This window comes from Limulus polyphemus, unplaced genomic scaffold, assembly GCF_000517525.1.
Source record: "Limulus polyphemus unplaced genomic scaffold, Limulus_polyphemus-2.1.2 Scaffold603, whole genome shotgun sequence".
NCBI classification, from domain to species: Eukaryota; Metazoa; Arthropoda; class Merostomata; order Xiphosura; family Limulidae; genus Limulus; species Limulus polyphemus.
In genome coordinates this window covers 279,642-302,403 of record NW_013666213.1, presented here as the reverse complement: position 1 = coordinate 302,403, position 22,762 = coordinate 279,642, and the positions used below count along the sequence as shown (strand labels likewise).

Genomic DNA, 22,762 nt, shown 5'->3' with positions numbered 1-22,762 from the left:
ATTACTATACAAGCCCAACCCAAACTGTTATACACACATCAATGGGGGATACAGTAAAACTGTCCTTGAAGTTGGCATTCCAGCCCCCATAATGATGTTTGGACATAAATAACACGATGTTAAGGTATTACTATACAAGCCCAACCCAAACTGTTATACACACATCAATGGGGGATACAGTAAAACTGTCCTTGAAGTTGGCATTCCAGCCCCCATAATGATGTTTGGACATAAATACCACGATGTTAAGGTATTACTATACAAGCCCAACCCAAACTGTTGTACACACATCAATGGGAGAGACAGTAAAACCGTCCTTGAAGTTGGCATTCCAGCCCCCATAATGATGTTTGGACATAAATATCACGATGTTAAGGTATTACTATGCAAACCCAACCCAAACTGTTACTATAGCTCCCATCCTCCACCCATTCATGCTACTGTCAAGATCTTCAAATGTTCTGTAAGAATTTCATTGTAGCAGGTCTTATATAGGGAAAGTGCTACATCTACATCAATACACCTATACAAGATACAGTCCAAGTAATTCCAATTATTTCCCCTACAAAAATTAAAAATTATTACTTATTGTGTTTATTATGATTCCGTTTATACAATTAATTTTAAATTTACATACATATAATAATTTAAATATTTAATTAGAGTTATCTTATTAAATCCATTAAAAATCAATTTATTCACTTAGGAAATTAGGAACTATTCATCGTTACAATGTGACCTATTCTTGTTGGACATAGAACAAAATCTAGTTATCACAGATTGAAGATAAAACACCGATAACATCTCGTCTCGCTTTCTTTAACATTACCCTCCGAGGAAATATCCTATTTCTAACATTTGTTTTTACTTAAACCACCAAATGAATGAAACTGGGCTACGCATTTTTCTCAAGGTTGGAGGCTGATTAGAAATAAGACGAATACATGTACTACATTTGGGCACAAGAATCGTGTTACTAACCGACCCTTGAAAAACGTTCGAAAGTTTCTATAAACAGTAGGCTTATTCGTAATTTTAGCTTAAAAACCATGTATACATATATATATATATATCACGGTTTAAATACCAAAATCAGACGAAACTTTAGAAACCAGTAGGCTTAAAATTTGATTGTTGTAATTTATTATGATAGAAGTATCGATATGCCTTAATTGTAAATAATGACTAGAATGATGCCACTCGAAATTAAACGTTGTTAAAAATACTTAAAACAAGATAGTAACATGACTTCGGACAAAAGACAGGTCCAAGGTAGTATACATGGAATGTTCAATGGTTTAAACAGCCACAATAGAATACGATAACAACAAAAACATTCTCTAGAAAGAATAATAATTTTAACAAACCAAAAAAATCATAATCATTCAAATCAGATTTTTTTCCATTCTTTCTTAGTGATATAGAAACTATAGACTTATCAATGGCTGTAAAAAGTGAGAAAAATCAATTCGGACGTTTGTTTATATTAAAGTAAACGTACAGACATAGAAATGGGTATATAAAAGAGCTAAGAATTTTCTCCAAACAAGTTGTTTTCAACAATTGTAGAGTGTCGAGACAGTTGAAAGTAATTCTTATCAATAGTTAAGAGAAAATGTTGAAAGATTGAAATACAATTGTTGTTAATAATTATTAGCGTGTTGAAAAACCTTCTGTTGATTACAACAATTTTTTATCACAACTTTGTTTTAACTAGTGATGATAATTACTTTCAACTGTCAACAATTTTTTCAGCACTTTGTTTTAACTAGTGATGAGAATTACTTTCTACTGTCTTAACACACTTATAATTACTAACAACAATTATATTTCAATCTTTCAAAACCTTCTGTTGATTACCTAATAATTACTAACAACAATTGTATTTCAATCTTTCCGTTTTGAGACAGTTGAAAGTAATTGTCATCACTAGTTAAAACAAAGTGCTGAAAGAAGAAAAACATTTGTAATCAACAGAAGGTTGTCACTAGTTGATAGAAGACTGAAAGAATCATAGCTATTTGTTTTCACTAATAACAGTGCTTAAACAATTAGGCGTTTTTAATTAATAGTTAAAAAATAAAACAGGATTGTTGAACATACTACTGAGAAATTGCTGAAACAAAAAAATTTAATTTGTGCACTAACGAACTAATTATCTGTTTTAATGTTTAATTGTTGTAAGTAATGAACAGGTAGTACTGGAATTATATTATTTATGAAAAAGTAGAACCGAAATAAACAAAGTTATTTGGACCAGAACATAAACACACCCACACGTGTATAATATACAACTTACTATGAAGACGGTACCGATCTCGAGACGTCCACTTTACAACTGTAGATTGATTTGGTTTCGATCAGAGAGCAAGAAATATTTTTAAATTTTGAAAATATGCTTCCATGAAAAATAGAAGAAGAAAGTTTTGGTGAAAATATATGATTATATAAAGTTATACATCATTACACGCGTATAGTTACTGTGGGGACCTTCAGCATTTATATTATATATATAGAATATACGCGCAAAAGCATCTTGGAAGAATGCTGTCTCGAGCTGGCCCTGCTGTGGCTCCCTCTGCCTTGACACTTGAAGATGTTTCACGGTACATGTAAGGATGACAGGGCAACGTGTACACTCACTGCTATAAAAAACCTTCATATAATTAGCTTACATAAATCTAACCAGACACTTTTTACTCAAGTTACTTGTAAGGTACACATAATAAGGTCCTCAACAGTTCAAGCTAAGCTCACTGATTACAAATGTTTTATCCGAAGCGTTGAATTTCCATACAAAGTGAAACGAGTGTTAATTTGCTATTATTGTTACTTTGATGCACATGATATGAACCTCAATTGTTGAAGTAAAATTCCGTAATTATAGAGAGCTGTTCACTTTACACTCAGCCTTAAATTGTATTTTTATTTACTATATTACTATTTGCGAGAACATAATGAAGTCCTCAGTTGTTTAAATAAAAATCATTGATTGTAAATCTTCTATCTTAACAATCAGAAAAGCGTAGTTTACAAACTGAAACGAATATTGGTTGTAAAAAATTCCTTGTTTGTTTGGATGAGGTGGGAGTTATGTGAACTATACAGTTGGCGTTTGAAGTTTTTTGTTGTTTTTTTCACCCAAAATTGACAACACCCTTCTTGCTATTGACTATAAGTCCTAGAGTGAGGTGTTTACATCGGTCAAAACAAATTTTCCAATGTTTGTTTCTGTACTATTTAGTTTAATTATTGTATTCATTTGCCAGAATGAATTTTTATTAAATGCGGTTTTCTGGAACATACTTTCATAAGTATAACGTTTAAGACCTATACAAATCCTTAATATATCATACTAATAACGCCCGGCATGGCCAGGTGGTTAGGGCGCCCGACTCGCAATCTGAGGGTCGCGGGTTCGAATTCCCGTCCCACCAAACATATTCGCCCTTTCAGCCGTGGGGGAATTAATAATGTGACGGTGAACCCCATTATTCGTTGGTAAAAGACTAGCCCAAGAGCTGGCGGTGGGTGGTGATGACTAGCTGCCTTCCCTCTAGTCTTACACTGCTAAATTAGGGATGGCTAGCGCAGATAGCCCTCGTGTAGCTTTGCGCGAAACAAACAGACAAACTTCATAGACCCACAAAAATAAATATATATATTTAATTATTTATAATTAAAACGTATAACTTTTCTACATTCATCCTGTCTTTTTTTAAAGTATTTCAAATTCAAACAAATAGTGATGATTACTCGGTTTTCGTAAAACAAATAATCTATAAATAATTTTCGATCTAAAACTTCATTCATTAATGCAAATTGGTGATTTTGGAAAGTTAGGAGTCTCAAGATATTTGCCGTAATATTTTCCCATGAAAGGCCATAAATTATTTATCTCACAAAGAATTCCTTTGGACCATGGTTCAACAGCACGTGCAGTAACATCCTAAAACTAAACTTGGATGCTTAGCTAGTGAACACTCCTGACGAATCCAATGAAAGAAAAATTACCATAAAGCTTCAGCAGAACTTATATAAAAAACTGGGAGTCACCTTAAATTCAAAAACTCATAATCATTCTTTCACTTTTCTTCGTTGTTTTTCAAATGTTTTTGTTTATGAAACAATAAATAAATAATTTTTGTATGTTCATATTAAAATATTTTTATTAGTATTTTCCACACTGAAAGTTCACATTTTCAATTAATAGAAAATACTTTGCTTTAGCTTTGTTAACTAACTTTTGTACATGAAATGGCATTGCGCGTTCTTAAAGTTTAGGTGCTTAAGCTTATTAGTTCTTAATAATGTATACGTGGTAGTCTGGTAGTTTCAGTTTTTAAAAATTGTCATACTAAAATAGGCTAACTGGTACCCTTTCAGCCCGAATGGGAAACAGTTCGCTTAACATGAAAGAGGTACGAGGTTTGATCCTGAAACATAAAAATTGGGATTACCAGTAAAACATTAGCGCTCAGCTAGCAATCGTTTCATGGCTTCATGCTGAGGACACACTACTGTTCGTGAGAGCTGTAACTAGAGGGTTAACTTTTAAATTCAGTTCGTAGAACATTCGATTTGCATGCAAGAAGTACCAAGTTTAATTATAAAACATGCAAACATGGGATTAGCAAAGATACATTTAGTGGTCGCTCCACAACTCCACGATTAACCCTGATCACAGGTAGTATAAGTTCTTAAACCGTACCATACTAGTAGCTTCTAGATAGGTAATCCCTTAGTTGAGATGGTAGAGTAATCATTTGTAGTGCGAGAAGAACCAGATATATGAAAAAATCGATTAATATATGGTCTCAGAGTTACATAATAGTGTGTATTGTATATTGATAAAAATCATGTTTCGAAGTGTGTGTGTAGAGAATGTTCATGCTCAGGAAAGAAATCCTACGTTTGATGTTTTATATAACGTAGATCAATACATTTTGTATCTTAAACATTCTATATCTTTCGTTTTTATCTAGGGACAGTTACAAAGCCTTGACTTGCTCATTATCGTACCTCATTTTGTTACCTCATCTTTCCTTACCATACTTCTCCTTTGGGCGAATAAAATTGTCTTAGTGCCTAAGAATAATTAATAAGCTTTGATTTACATTATATTTTACGTTATCATTTTCACCTTTCTGTATTAGAGTTCTATTCGAGGAATAAAGTCATATCATTTTCGATGACGAGGAACCCACTTTGAGACTAATAATGGTTGGAGACGGCTTGAATGGGTAATGATGATGACAAAAACCTTGTCGAAACGTTGTACATTTGCTGTTATGTTAAACTTATATTAAAGTTTTTCTTCATTACCCATTCAAGCCGTCTCCAACCATTATAAAGTCATATCATGATACTAAGGACGAGTAGAATAGCATAGTGATACCTAAGAACTTTATTCTCTTCATCTTTCGTTTTAAGGATTTTCGTCTGAGGAGAAAATTGCCTAATGATATCAAGAGAGTTACTGAGCTTTGATAAATTGATTTCATTTCATTCACTCTTTCTTACCACTGCCCCTCTTTGATCAAGTGAAAATCTTCAGCCAGTTATGAGATCCCAATTAATGTTTCTTTCTTCTTTTTTCTTTATATGGAATATCTATTGAGGTTTTCCACTTTGTTCTCACAAAACCTGACGGATTTTCGCTTCACACATCACACCGTCGTTGCTATGGTGTGGAAATTATCAAAATTAATAATGTGTGTATGAAGAAAGGAAAGTGATTTAAATAAGTTGAAATATTCACATCTTGAATGAAATAGAGTATATTTAAGAATGGGTGACCTATGTATGATGAGAGTAGATACTTCAAATTTAGAGCCATAATCGTTTAGAAAAGTGAAAAGTGCAAAGTATCTACTGCTTTCAGTGTGCAGTTCTCACAAATTTCAGCTAATTTATGCTTTGCAGAATCATAAAAAAACATACATCAACATTTACCAAATCTGAGCTTATGAAGAGTTTATGTTATCTCATTGTTTTCTTTTTTTACAAGCACATTAATAGTGCATTGAATCTTTGCACATAAACAGAAGTGGCTGAATCAAGTTTGAAATTATCGAATCCCACAATTTCTAAAACAACCCTTTTTCGCGCCTGACGTGATTATAATCCAACGAATCAATCAATGTTCTGTAATACTTTTTATATACGTTTCCTTGCTAATATGTTCAAACATCAGTCTGACAAATGTTATTTCACAGAGCTCGTGAAATGCGTTATTGTGTTGATTACTGACTTCATACATTTTTTCCGGTGTCGAATTGATTAAAGGAACCCAATATACACAAATTAGATGGTGATGAGAACATCGCGTACTTGGTGTTATATTTTCCTTCATACAAAATAATGGGAAGTCGTAATGTGACTATAAAGTCTCTGCCTGGCTCTCCTCACTAGTAAGTTATAGATAAAGGAGGCCCATATGCTTTTCAGGTTTGACGCCAAATAAGGTTTTCTTTTTCTGTACTCGAAATTAAGTGATTACCCTCAACTAAGGAAGTGGAACGAATCTCTTTTTATAGGCTTCTAAATCAATTGGCAGTAGTGACGTCACATAAATGGAATCACACATAAAGTTCAGACATGAAATCTAGCAGGTATACTTGTTACTCCGTAAACATTGTGTTACGTTATTATAATTTACTATAAAAAGAAATACAAAAGTCAGTAATGGTAATGTTTAACTGTGGCTATCTACGTGTATCTATTATTGCCATAATAATGAAAAGAATGCCTGATATGAATAGTGCATTCACGAGATGAAATATCTAAATCCCAATAAAGTAGATATACAGTTGTAATGTTCTTCATTTCACACAAGTATTTTTACGGAGATATACAGTTGTATTTTTCTTTAGTTCATTAATTAAGATTTAATTTTACGTGCGGATATCAATACCGGACATAATATGTAATCAAATCATACTAATTAAGAAAGTACAGAACAGTTTCCTCAACATATACCAAAATCAGTAATGAGGTTAAAAAAAAGTAAACGGTCAAAAATGATACGGGGTTAATATTAATTTGAAATATAATTTAGTAAAAATATATATTAAGTAAAACTAATGATATATTATATATATAGCGCTCTGACCATTATCATGATGATCCATAATATTGGCGAAAGATCTCTTTACCATTGAATATGGCAGATGTAATGTTGTTGACGTGTTAAAATATATTCTTAGTTGTTTTTATTCGTGGGTTCATTATTTATCTATACAAACACGTATACTACATGCAATTGGTGCTCTGACCATAACGTCATAGTTTGAAAAGAAGTACACTATATAGAAAACAACAACAAAATAATAATATTATCGTTGAAAAAATATTAAATTTGTAGTCCTGTGATGGCTAAGCTTATGCATTATCGCAAAAAATGACATATCCCAGACCCCAAGGCGCTAGAAAAGCAAACGGCATACAAACTTGGGCTTAAAAATAATAAACAAAATTGTGTTGTTAGGGCTCCAGAAGAGCTCTCTGGACAGCTGTTAGGAAGTTTAACATTCAATGCGTGAGCTCTAGAACATGTATATATCAAACACGTAAAACAGCTTTCTCTACGGTTAACAACATTTTATTTGAAAATAAACGACCATCTCATTATACCACGTGACACGTATTTACCTGGACGTATTCAGGCGTCCTGAGAGTGTTAGTTATTTATAAATCTCATGCTATTTATTCCTAATTTTCTAAACCTCTCAGCTCTAGATAAAAGAACTCTGCTCCACCCTTTATATATTGTACACAGAACACGCATTTATGTATTATATATAAACCGTTTCGCGCAAAGCCTCTTATATATAATTTATCTGAATAGCTTTCAGTGTATATGTTTCTACATGTAACACATTCTATAGAATTACTTATTACAAGTTATGGTGTAAAAGGTGTTGACAAACCCAGCCGTAAAAACTTGGCCATATAGCCCTAACGTCATTAGTGTCAAATCCCATTGTTCAGTCCCTGTTCTCTCATTAACCTTGTTAAACCCGAAGCTTGCAGCTCTTGTGCAGTTTTATGTTGACGAAAAGGTGTTATATTAATCTGCTAAAAGTGTTTTCGCCTCTGACAGAACGAAATAAAAATAGTTAGAGTAACTGTTTCGTTACTTTATCCGTCTATTTTCGATTTTTCAGTTGTGACGTGAATCAGCAATGGTAGTATAGCAGGGCTGGTAGAAATAATTGATAATTTGTTTCAGGAATAGCGATAAGAGGTGTTCTCATAGGAAAATAGTGAATCAACTAACTTTGATGCTAAACTAAGGCCCTTTAGATATAATTACTTATTAATAAACATAAAAGATAAATAATTAACAAAAATATTAGTTCAAATCGCGAATTACATTTCTTTGGGCAATTTAATAATCGTATAATTAAGGAGCCTATTGAAGAAAGTAAATTTGTTTGAAATATAATTCCTCATTACGTGATTAACGCAGTACTTAGCGGTACATAACTTAATTTACGACTTATGAACTAACTTGAATATCAAAATACCTATCTCTATGTTTGCTGAGGACCGCATAAGGTATATTTCACTATACTCTTAGTTCATAAGAATTAGTCTAACTTTTATAATTTTGTACTAATATTTTTATGTAAAAATAATTTATTACTAATACTTGTGTTGCTGTTACATTATTTCTCAAATTTCATAATTAATAAATCTGTGATTTTTTAGTAAGTGAATATTAATCCCATCCATTATTTCACTGGACTGATTACTGTTTATGTTATTTCAGTAGTTGGTTATCGACAAACGTCCAAAGTTTTTATTTTTAATTTTCAGAAGTATATTATATTGAGGCCGGCATGGCCAGGGCGCTCGACTCACAATCCGAGGGTCGCGGGTTCGAATCCCAGTCACACCAAACATGCTCGCCCTTTCAGCCGTGGGGGCGTTACAATGTGACGGTCAATCCCACTATTCGTTGGTAAAAGAGTAGCCCAAGAGTTGGCGGTGGGTGGTGATGACTAGCTGCCTTCCCTCTAGTCTTACACTGCTAAATTAGGGACGGCTAGCGCAGATAGCCCTCGTGTACCTTTGCGCGAAATTCAAAAACAAACAAACAATATTATATCGAGTTTCTTATTTTTTATCCTATCTACTGCACGCAGTTGACCTGGCTAAGGAAATCCAACGAAGAACACAAATGCTGAGACATTGTTATAATTTCTTTTTCTTCTCTAAATTAAAAAGTCGTTTATTCATCCAATGCTTTCTCTGTGATTACTACATAGGCTGAAGTTGGCACATTTATACATATACAGAAGTGTTGTTTCTTCTGTATAGGAGTTGACATTTATTGAACATCGATCAATGTGATCAATATAAGAATAGCGAGAGACAGTTTCTTATTCATATATGTTAAAACTATGAATATTCATCAACGTTCACGTAGTTCAACGTTCTAAATGTAGCGCACAATCGATCTGAAGTAGAATATGGAAGTACATTTTGTGGATTAAACAATGAACTTATTTTGATTTACAAAGTTTAGTTCAAAATAACGTCACTGCCAGTGTGAGAAAGAGAGGTTTGCACAATATTTCTACTGGCTTATGGAAATCCTTCGAAATACATTAATACGTCTTCTTCTGTGCGAGGAAAAGACAAGTTCAAAACACTAAGTAAGCAATGAGCATCACATTCGAAATGTGACGCAACTTTGATTATCTCCATTCTAATCGCATAAATATTTAACACTTTAACGTTTTCGGTTTATAAATAATTAGCCATCTGGTTTTATTAAAGACAATATGAAACTTCAAAGATAAATATTCATTCTGCACAATAAATACATGTTTTCTTTTTAAACATAACGATATGCTCCTATTTTTGGCATTTTTTATGTAGTTACTCAGTTTTTTTATATTTAAGTTAAACACAAAGCTAGACAATGGGCTATCTGTGCTCTGCCCACCACGAGTATCGATACCCGGATTCTAGCGTTGTAAGTCCGCAGACGTACCGCTGTGCCACTGTGGGGCTAGTTATTCAGATATCACATAGTAAATACATATATACATATGTCATTACATGTAAAGGTGTAATATCTTTTACACTATTGTATTTGCTCTACGATAGGAAAATCTGGAAATGACAGAAAAACAAGTCTTAGAAATAATAGCGTAGCACCAAGTTGTTTTAACAAGTTATGCTGGTGAATAGAACAGAAATCTTTCATCAAAAACATCTAATTTCTCGCAAAATGTGCTTTTTGATGCAGACTTTTAAAGGTTCCAGCTGAAAACGAATCTAATTCATTCTTTAAAAGGTTATGTTTTGACCATACTATTTAAAAAGTTAGTGTTCATTTTTCATACTTTGACTATCAGTAAACCTTTATAATGTGAGTTAATTGAAGCTTATGAGCCTTAAAAATCACAGTTAAAGTGAAACAAAAGAAATCCTATATAAACCGTTTTTATGTTTCAATAATGATTTTATTTAATTTTTTGGCCTGAAACAATGGCCCCCCAGTGGCACAGCGGTATGTCTGCGGAGTTACAACGCTAGAATCCGGGTTTCGATACCCGTGGTGGGCAGAGCACAGATAGCCCATTGTGTAGCTTTATGCTTAATTACAAACAAACCTGAAACAATGTGTTTGTTTTTTGTTTATTGTTAAGCACAAAGCCACATAATGGGCTCTCTGTACTTGCCCACCACGAGTATCTAAACCCGATATTTAGCGTTTTAAGCCTTCAGGCGTATCGCTGAGCCACCTGGGGCAGCCTGAATTAGAAAGACAGATTTATGAGAAGTTCCACAAATCTACGTTTAATAGCCTTCAGACGTATCGCTGAGCCACCTGGGGGCAGCCTGAAACAGAAATACAGATTTATGAAAAGTTCCACAAATCTACGTTTAATGTTACTCACGATTCATAATGATTTCAATATAAGTCAAATGAACCTGGGAACTGTAAGAAAAAAATTCTTAAATATTATTTTCTATCTTCGTAGGCCTGGTGTGACCTAGTGGTTTATCATATTGGACTGCGGGTCAAATTGCCCAGGGTTCGAAACAGATTGCCATTTAACACTTTACTCAATTTCAGATGTGAACAACGAGCTATAAAATACACAGAGAACTACTAAGCAGCCACATTTTAAACAGTATTAACGTCATTACAATTAAAAACATAAAATTAAATAGAGGCACGGCAATAGAGGAAAAGCAGCGGAGATGAACTGTTTCTTCGGAGCCGGCTGTAGACTTAACAGTGCTATTGTAGTTGTCAGCATAATATATCATTGTACTCAATTATTAATGTATATTGTAATTTATGAAAAGGTGCAAAAAAGTGTGACAAAGACTTAATGAAATAAATAATAATTTTCCAACAACAATATGTTTATCTTTGGAGAGCATGAGGTAGACTCACATGGTATGCATAATTAATATAATACAAAAAATGGCATACAAAACAATAAAATATACAGTATAATTTTAAATACATTACATTCTAAGAAATACTTTTCTTATCTTCTCTGATGGAAGGACAGGACAGCAGATATCCCTGAGAGTTGGAAAACGTTACACTTATTATATCCTGCTATATGGTTGTTTTTCCTCAAGTCAGTAGATCAAAATTAAGATCGGCTATACACTGACCATAGGAGTTTCTGACCTGGCCGTTCTCATAAGGTGCCAACCAGTTTGAAAATCATATCCCACTATCTTACACAGTACCAGAATTAATGCACTGTCATGCTTGTTGCTTTTTCGAATTGAAAGTAAGAAATGAAAATACTAAAGATATGAATATATATTAATGCTTTCCCTAATATGATAAACTAGTTAAATGTTAAAGAAACCCAACGCTGATATGTCATCTTTAAAAAGCATTTCTTACACAAAAGTTTGATATATTATATGATAAACTAGTTAAATGCTAAAGAAACCCAACGTTGATATGCCACCTTTAAAAAGCATTTCTTACACAAACGTTTGACAAACTGACATATTTCACCTTTCCGTTTGAAGTTTGTTTGCCTCAATGGCTGATGGTCAGTGTTTTCTTGACAAAATGTTATTAAATTTAATAAAAAGAAACTATATCACTGAAGATTAGTTGTTATTTATAAACATATCTAATAAAAAAAACTCCACTGAAAACAAATGGTTATAGTATTTAAAGAAGCCTTTTAAAACACTGTCTGTAACTCGTGTGATGACAGATTACAGCACTTTCATCGTTACTACTATTTTGTTTAATCATTGTGAGAATAAAGTTAGAAAAAATACGATCTTTACTCCCGAGATAATGATAAATAAAAACATATTATTTCAGTCAACGTCGTCATTGCGGCTTCATCAAGGCTAGTAGAACAAGAATTAGCACTGATGAAGCAGCAATGGCGAAACGTTGGCTGAAATAAAAAGTTTTTTTTTATCATTATTTTAAGAGTAAAGGTCGTTATATTTTTAACTTCATTGTTAAAATTTCTAAATCCTTCCAGTACACACTACAAATTCTTAAAAACAATTAGTTTGTATAATATATTGTATCAAGATAAGACTCAGTTTATATGCCTAATTGATAAAACAAACATAGCATTCAGTAGTTAGTGGGAGAGATGTGCCACTTAGTATTAGGCTGGGCGTGGCCTTGTGTTTAGCGTGCTCAGACTGTGAATCCGTGAACCATAAGAGTGACTGTCAAATTCCGTTATTCATTTAGAAAAAATAGCCAGGGAGTTGGTGGTTGGGGTTATTGATAAGCAACTTTTTCTCTGGTTCATCAGGTAAAAATTAGGTATGGCTATATGCAAATAGTCATTTATGTAGCTTTTCACGAAAATTCTGAAAGAAACAAATAAACATTTAGGTTTACTAACTTTATTCCACTTGTATTGGACTACTTTCTGTGATCTCAAGGTGCAGTTTTAGACATATATACTAAACTACTTTCTTTCATTGTAACAAGTAACTTTGATTTTTGCATTTTCATTTCTTTTTATAAAGAGAAAGAAAAAAGAAAATAATACAAACGATTTTGATTTTTACCAGAATTATAGATTTAATAAGAAGATAGAAAATTAAATCATCATATAAAAATGTCACCTTATTTTACTTCTGCGCAATATAGGCTCTTGTGTTTAACGAAATAAGCCAAAATAAAATAACATATTGACGTGTCATAAAATATTAATTACTGATTACTGTCTCAGATTTAAGCTTAAGGGCTTATAATGCCAATATTCCGGGTTCGATTCCTTGCATGAGCACGGCACAAATAACTCATTGTGCGGACTTGCAGTTGGATAAACAAGCTTAATTGTTTTCATGATTGATAATTTAATTGAGTGCTTTAAAAAAATTTAAATCTGTGGGTTTACTTAATTTAGAAGATTTAGAAAACTAATAATTTATTCAACATTTTTAATGTTTATTTAACTAAATTAATGACGTGTAATATACAGAATTAATAATGAACATCTGCTTGGAATTGAGATCAATTATGAAAGATAATTTGATAAATTTGCTAGTTTTGGTACTTGCCATCGGCAGGATTCAGGAGACAAGAAGGAATAAACATCCCTCCCTCCCTTTATCATATACGCACAGGAAATCATGCTTTGTTTACTTTAATATATGTATGAGTCGTTTCAAAATGCTCCTAAAATACGTCTAAAAATATGAAATATATGATATGTCTAATAGAACTGTTATATGATTTCACTATTCATTTGGTTAAATATTTGATTTTTTGTTAATGTTCATTTCGTTATTGTTTAAAAATTATACTGTCTGTTTATATCATCGCCTATTAGAGGATTTTCATTGTATTTGTTTGCTTATATTTGTGCACAAAGCTACATAATGGGATGTCTGTGTTCTACCCACCACGGATATCGAAACCTGGTTTCTAGCGTAGTAAGTCCGCAGACATACTGCTGTGCCACTGTCTAGAATCTATGTTTGTTGTTTTAAACGAATAACTGTGAAATTATACCTGAAGGTTAATTTCCACCAAATAAATAATGTTTTGAGAATGAGGATGTTCGGAATCTGTTATTACTTTGCCCTTAACCATTTAATATGAGAGCTAGATAACATGAGGATTTGGAGTTTAGATGCCACATATACTTTAAGCGTGTTTGTTTGTTTGTTATGGATTTCGCGCAAAGCTACACGAGGGTTATCTGCGCTAGCCGTCCCTAATTTCGCAGTGTAAGACTAAAGGGAGGGCAGCTAGTCATCACCATCCACCGCCAACTCTTGGGCTACTCTTTTATCAACGAATAGTGGGAATGACCGTCACTTTATAACACCCCACGGCTGAAAGGGCGAGCATGTTTGGTGTGACAGGGATTCGAACTCGCGACCTGCAGATTGCGAGTCGAGCGCTCTAACCACCTGGCCTTTAAGCATGAATTACTTTAGATAAATCTAATTTTATTATAACTAATTTCACTATGAGCAAACATTGGGCAGCAGTAAGTTTACGGACTTACAACGCTAAAATCCAGGGCTCGATTCCCCGCAGTAGACACAGCTCAATGTGGCTTTGTTCTAAACAAACAAACAAAAAACTCCTATAAATAACAATTAATCAGAGTTAAAAAAACATGGTACTGGCTCCTACAAATGTTCAACATCATGTTTTTCCAGGCTAATTAGACGAATATTTCTAACCAGCTATATTTGTAAAGTAAGGCGCTTCATTTAATACACAGATATGTCAATGACATTACACATAAAATTAACTAAGTTCTGTGAAAATACATGAAAAACCAGGTTTAGATTGAATGCCGAGGCATTACGTGATGAAAACTTATAATCGTTATTGCCAAATGAGATTAGGAACATATATGTTCTGAAAATGCTTAATCAAAGAAGTACAACCTCAATTTTAGACGTTTTATTGTTCTTCCTATAATATATACAGTATAATACTGACCTATTTTACATTACTGTGTTTACAATAATTCCTATGAGATTATGTATGTATATATATCGTCATGATGTTAGTAATATATATATATATAAGAAAAGACTGGAATATCAGCTTTTTTTCTTCTTTTATTTATTTCATGTTCAACACTTGGATAGAGAGCTACCACGTCTAACGAAACAAAACTCTGATTTTCTGCTATTTTTCTTGATAATTTTTTAACAAATTCAAAAATATCTCTAATAAGACTAGGAATATGAGACAAAAAAGGTTTTAACAATAATGTTTAAAAGGTAAAGTCACTTAAATGTTCAGTAATTTTCTATTTCTTCCTACAAGGCAAAGAAAGAAAAAACCCTGATATTTAAGTGTTTTCTTATTCATGTCTACAGGTGAAGCTTATTGGTTATATATATATAGACAATAATGAAAAATAATTACAGAAACGTCAACATGACACACACATACAGGAGTATTAAATACCAAATAATTGCAATTAAATGGTCAGTTTATCATTGATGCAATACGCTGTGACAGAAAATATGCAATAAAAGTTGTAAAATGTACTGTAGTATTTTGTATTTGCTGTAAACAGCTAAACTCCTTGTCCTTAAGTTATCAGTTTATTATTGTGAAATTTTATTTGAATGTCCTTTCTATATCACTCCACACAATTCAACTAAGTTATATGATTGCCATTAGGCGTTCCCAATTTGCACATAAGCCCATACAGCCCTAATAATATTCATATTGAGCTTTTTTGCGGGCCAAGCATTGGTTGCGAGTAATCAATCAGGATCGTCATTTTTTTTTTCAGGTTTTATTTCATCACATTTTCTGCATGCTTGGGATCACTGGGAGATGAATCCCCACCCAATAGGTCTTGTATCTTTGGGAATAACATGATGGATAAGAATGTGTTTGACCTTTCTGTATAAATTTCCACCACCACTGGCTGAGATGTACCCCACCCCCAGCAGTCACTATTGAAGATGTACGTTTACCATGGTACCGATCCTCTCTTTCTGCCATTGAACAAACTGTCGTTGGTTGTTACCAAACAATTTGAATTCCCCTGTTAAATGTTTCCTTCTCCAGTTTCGTTCATCCCATTGTTTGTTGTCTACTCTAATTTATTGGTTATCTCTCCTAAGCAATAGTTTATGAGCAGCTACTCATCTTTTGGGATCACTGTCATGCTAACGTGTATCTAACTGTTCTAGATCTTTGGCAAAATCTATTCTACATTGTAGTGTACTTAACAAAACTTTTCAAGAGTTTGGGCGTTTTACCTCGACCTTTCTATTGTCAACAGTACTAATTTCACATACCCTATTCATAGCTTCCATACATCTTCTACTGAAGCATAAAATCTCTCCTCAATCTATTGAATGAAGAAGAGTTAACCAGCCAAAAATTTGATTTCTACACGTTTATCAAGTGACATTCCTGCCTTCCTGCAATCATCACACTACTGCTGGGAATAGTAAGGCTGTCTCTACTTTTATAGGTATTATTGTGGTGTGGCACTGTAACCTATCACGACATATGTATGCTCTAATGCAATTCATTCTGATACAATAAAGGGGAATTAATCCATGATATTTACATTTTATACCAATTTCATGCACTATTTCCATAATTATCTCCAGTACTATAAATATATTTTAAGTTCAAGGTAGTAGTCATAAATAAATAATTAAATACTTTCGTATCAACTGTGTCTATAAAAGAAAGGTATGAAAAAATCTAATAAGATGTTACAATTATTTCTTTTCTATAAAAAAATATTAATCTTATTTTTTCTCTATACAATGACGGAATATAAGTTCTGCAGAAAGTTCGCGAATCATTGGTCTTAAAACAAAAGGCAGTACTATCGCTAGGTGGCAGTACTCCAGCATATTGCAAAAAGCAAAATGTACATTCAGCGTTTATAACTTGAGAGTGAGTTGCATATGAAGTACAATTTTCTAAGATACTATGATTAGAGAATTTCCTAAGGCAAAAGATTTTATCATTGTGTGTCATTAGATTTAATAGGTAAGTCAGATTAGCTTTTATAATAATGTGATGACTTCGTACCAAATGAATAATGTGTGGGCTATTTCTGCTTAAAACAGTCTTAACTTTATATGCCAAAAATGTTGCCTAATCTTAAATTGTCGTTTTTCTTTTCTTTTTTCCTTTACCTAATCTATTTACTATCAAAAACATCAATTTTCGTAAACAGACAGGCAAACTCGTTAAAAACTCTTGAAAAACTGGTCTTAACGAAATTATCGGCTCTCGTAAATAACACTGTACAATAAATGCTAATGCTTTTTTTCCCTTCTTCGTTAGTCGTATGTTCTTTATCTCAACACTCACAAAGATTCTCAAAAATAAAATAAACATGGAGTAATCAATCACCTGTTGGCTTATAAAGCAGTAACAATTCGAAAAGTCCTATAGAATATATTTAAGATGCTTTTGACCTTAATCACAATTTCATATAACCGAAGAATTGTTTATTTATTAACGAAATAAAATATATTTCCAATTTTATGTTGTGAGGTTTCAAAAATTATATCGGTAAAAAGAATGATGCAAAATACATCCAGTACTATCAATTTGATAAAAAAAAGCATACAGCAAAACAAACACTAAGCTTTTGACAATCCACATCTATCTAGGCTAGGATAAAAAATGTATAGTCGTGCACTTTCAGTTAAAATAACTGTAGCCATTCGAACAACTGCATGCTATGTAACTTTTAGTTGTTTTTTGTCTTTCAGCACTTGGAACAGAAAACAAAGTTAGCATTTCAAAAATGCTTCGGAATATTAGTTTTTGTTTGTTTTTGAATTTCACGCAAAGCTAAGCTACTCGAGAGATGAAGTGATAAGCTGATAGACTAGAGGGAAGGCAGCTAGTCAATGCCGCCCAACGCCAACTTTTGGGCTACTCTTTTTTTATCAACGAAAAGTGGAAATAATCTTCACGTCATAAAGTACCCAACAGATGAAAGGGTGGCGGGATTTGAACTTACGACCCGCAGATTGCGAGTCGAGTGAACTAACTACCTGACCATGGAATACGAGGCAAACATATTATGAATAGCTTAGGGCATGGAACTACAAACAATCTTTCTATGGTCGTTGTTTCCTTTTACACTTCTGGTTGTCACTTTATTCTACAATAAACCATTGTTTAAGGACCTGTATATGTAATTGAGATTTTACTCTTTGTCGATTAACAGTAATTGAAAGGCAAATATATTCGTTCATAAAACAACAATTAACTCAAATATGTAACATGTAATGATCCAAAACGCTAACACGTTATGGCAGTCATAATACCGAGAGCAAATGAGGTGTATGGTGGTTTTGAACTTTAAATTCAAATTACTGGAGTTTAAACGATACGCTTCTGTTGTATTTCATTCGTGTACATTAAATCAGAAGAAATGCCCGATTTTTCCAAAAGATTTATATATGTACAGTACTGAAAATAATCATAGTAATACACAGGTGATACGCAAACAATGAGTAATTGTTAAAATAATATATAAAATACAACGTTAACATAGATACACAATTAAAAACGTTTTAAATTACGTTTTGACTGTGTTGTCTGTCCAATAGCATTTTGCAGAATATAAAATATGTGTAAGAAATACAAACATAAGAAAATTCGGCCATAACAGAGCATGTACAAAAACACAAGATAATATATCGGCCATAACAGAGCATGTACAAAAACACAAGATAATATATCGACCATAACAGAGCATGTACAAAACAAGATAATATATCGACCATAACAGAGCACGTACAAAAACACAAGATAATATATCGGCCATAACAGAGCATGTACAAAAAACACAAGATAATGTATTATGGGAAAAAAACAGTAATATTGGCTCAACCAAAAGATATTAGATCCAATAATATCCGGGATCACGAATTATTAAATAGAGACGAAAGTCTGGGGAATATCTGTGTAACAATGTGTCGGGACCTCCTCTAAGAATTATGCTGAAATAATAAACCTATACCTAGGTCACATGACCTAGTTAAGAAAGAATATATATGACACTATTATGTCCTGCAATTTTACTCCTGATGATGACGTTGAAACGTCGAAACATGTTGAGTAACACTTTAGAGACCACAGGTTGGCCTGAACTAAAAATAAGTGTATATTAACATTGTGTATTATTTATTATTTTAACGTTATACACAAGTGTCAAAAACCAATACTTAACGAGTAATTGTATCTAAGTCTTCAATTTATCATTAGTACAATACATTACCACGGAAAATTAAAATAAAAAAGTTGTACAATGCACAAATAATTTTTATTTGCTTTAGACAGAGCAGAACGTCTTGTTTTTACGCTACCATAAGTTTATTAGTGAATGATCGTGAAATAGTGTTAAGAATGATTTGTATTACTCTCAACAATACAACCAAATGTTTTAGTTCTGTTTGACCTTCTCAGTTTCTATATAAGCCACTTCCCAGTGGCTCAGTGGTAAGTTTCCAGGCTTACGACACTAAAAATCAGGTTTCGATACTTGTAGTGCGAAGAGTATAGATAGCCCATTTTGTTGCTCTGTGCTATAAACAACCAACTTAACAAACAAACAACTATATAAGCCCATACAGCTTTAATAATATCCAAATCGGGACTTCGTGTTTTCAAGATATGGCTACAAGTGCTCTATCAGTTCTTTTTTCTCCCAGTTATCGTTTTACATCAGTTGCTGCATGATGAGAATAATTGTCTTGCTTGAAGATGAATCCTTGCCCAACACGGCTAGTTACTGAGAGAATGGTATCATGGATAATAATCTACTTGTAACTAGTTAGGATGCTTTCAATTTTGAGTACATTTTAGCTGAGATATGTTCTACACTTGAATTGGTCACTCTGCATGTTCACTGTTAATGTCTATGTTTACCAGAATTCCGTTCTCTTCTCTGCCACTGAATAAACTATCATTGATTGTTGCCAAATAATTTGGTTTTGGATGCGTCTGTGAAGAAAATCCTCCTTCAGTTTTTCTTATCCCATTGTTTGTTTGTAGATAAGCACAAGGCTACACAATGGGCTATCTGTGCTCTGCCCACCACTAGTATCGAAACCCGGTTTCTAGCGTTGTTAGTCCGCAGACATACTGCTGCGCCACTGTGTGTGTATGGGGGCTATCCCAATGTTTGAAGTTCAATGTTCTTTTCCCCCTTTTTTTGGTTAACCCTTCCAAATAATGGCCTTTGGTCAAATGCATATAAACTGTGTTATTGTGTATCTTACTGCTATCGAGTAACATTCATACCTGTCCTTACAGCTAGGACATTGGCAAAATCTTTAATGGATTTTTATATGTCACGTATAGAGCACACCCTGAGTTGCTTAACTCAATTTTGGGCTTTCTACTTCAAGTGCTTCTATTACCAATAATACTAGTTTCACATACTCTCTTCAGAGTTTCCACACATTTCCAACTGAAACAAAACATATCCCAATCACAGTGTAAACTATTAGCATATGACTGCACTCCAACGTAGTTCAAGTTCATACAATATTGGGGAAGCGTCTACATAATATTTACATTTTACGTCTGTTGTATTCATAATTTACATAATTATTTCCCATACTATAAGTGATATACAAATGTAGATATAGGTGTGGTTGACATATTATTACATATTCTTCTTTGTTTTCACTGATAAGTTTTGGAAATATATGACAACAAGCTACAAATTACGCGAGTAGCTTCGGACTATGTAACTCAAAACAACTATCAAACTTAGAATTTGCAAAGATCAACTTTAAGTGAAATGGAAACTTTTATTCGGTATACCAAATCACTCCTAATAAGTAGAGTATGATAGTTTAATATATATAACCTATTAAATTTGGTAAGATTATATAACTAACAAAATAGCTTAAGCACAGTGTTTTATCAGGAACTTTTGAACCTAAGAGTCATAGAAATGTCAAGGTAAATTATTTTGTTTTTTTAGAAAAACTTTTTAACCTAGAAGTAACCAGTTTTATCCACTTCTTCCATGATTTTATGGATTTATGTTATTATGACGAAATCTTAATATTATTATTGATTTTTAAATTCGAATGTTATGCTCTTTGGACTATGATTAGAAATTTCCAAAGCATAACTTAGAAACAAGTTTCACTGTTTTCTTTATTTGATAGCAATGACCGAGGGTTCGGGTTTTTTGGATTTGAATTTCACGACACAACTAACAAATTCAATATAGTTTAAACTTTAGGTTAATGTCATTGGCTTTTCAAACGTATATTTTATCCTATAGGGCCAAGCTTTCAGCAGTTAAGGAGACATTATCTCTGCAAGCAAAACATAATTATTCTTAATACCTAGAAATATTGTTTAATTATGCATATAAGTTATATGAAATGATTAAATATCGTACTAAGACGTCTTAGAATGTGCTTCTCAACCAAATATAATGAAGGTACCTAAGGAAAACAAATGTTCTCGTTCGACAAAATCATGCTATGATTGATAATTTTTATGACAGCTAAACAAAATTCATCACAAGTGTACTGAGTATATTACGTCTTGCACACAGTTTCTTGACTTAAATGTTATGTTTAGCCGCACGTTTTATGAATATTCAAAAGTGATTAGGTATTCATTTCTAGGGATTGAACTTCGAGATGTGTCCACATCTCGAAGTAAGTTGCTGATGTTTAAACAGGAGATAGCACTAGCAGTGCTATAGAAAAAACTAAGTTTCTGTTTGTTTTGGACATGGGCTCTATAATATACTACTAGCTCACCCGTTATCAGACCACGCCGTGTCGGCAGCCCCGGGTGAAAAGTAAACATCCTAAGGTTGCATATTGTTAGCTGTTACTTACTCCTGGTTAGAAATGCTGAGATAAGGCTTATCTTCTGGTGGTCAGAGTGCACTGAAGCAGTAGTGTAGCTTAAAGCATTAACGACTCCTAATCATGAAAAGCCAGTACTTACAATTCTTTGACCATCTGTAAAAACATACGAATGTTTTTGAAGTAGTTGAGATTTCAAAATTGTTTTATTGTAAGTTTCATATACGAATTTGACTATTTTAGCTTATAGTTATATGAATTTGACTATTTTAGGTTATAGTTAATCGCAAGACTCATTTACAAAATCCAGATTTAGTCACAGATAATAAAAGCTTTATCTTCAAAATGTAGTTTCTGTCGTTTAAGAACTAACCTTTTTTCAAAATTGGACTTAGGCACACATCAAATATTACTTTCTAAAATATAATCGTGGAAAAAATCTTTATATATCTAGTCTTGGTGGCATGAAATATGATTGTGTAAAATATTTAGTTCTTGATGTGTATAGCAGTTTCAATTTTACATGCCAAGATCTTTTTATATACAACTTATCATTACATAATGTAGCACAAATAATTTCTAGGACAAAAAGTTTTTTTTACATTTAATTACTATAAAACCATATTTGAATTCGAAAGTGTGTTTCACTTTGGACTTGAGCAAATTATTTTGAGAAAAATAGCTCACATTAACAGTATATACTATAGCGTAAAAATTTATTTATATTTAAGTCAAATTAATATATATATCTTGCTAAATTTCCATAGTTCTTTTATGAATTAATTCATCTGACTAATAAGTTAAATTTGGCGTACTTATAAATTTTTAAAATAAAAATGATATATATTTCATGTGATATCCAGGGATCAAAAAGAAACAAAAAACAATTTGATGTTTAAATAAATAAATAAATAATTTGATATTTAAAAATAATAAGCCCAATTCTGATTTGTTATGG

General features: G+C 32.6%; 1 protein-coding gene across 1 annotated transcript in view; it reads right to left on the bottom strand.

The window, feature by feature from the left end:
- LOC106459405 (adhesion G protein-coupled receptor L2-like) overlaps window positions 1-2,319 on the bottom strand; it is a 128,842-nt gene extending 126,523 nt beyond the window's left edge. Inside the window, exon 1 of the mRNA XM_022385896.1 lies at window positions 2,300-2,319. The gene's annotated coding sequence lies outside the window, so the exon portion shown is untranslated. The remainder of the gene's footprint in view (window positions 1-2,299) is intronic.
- Between the last annotated feature and the right edge of the window lie 20,443 nt (window positions 2,320-22,762).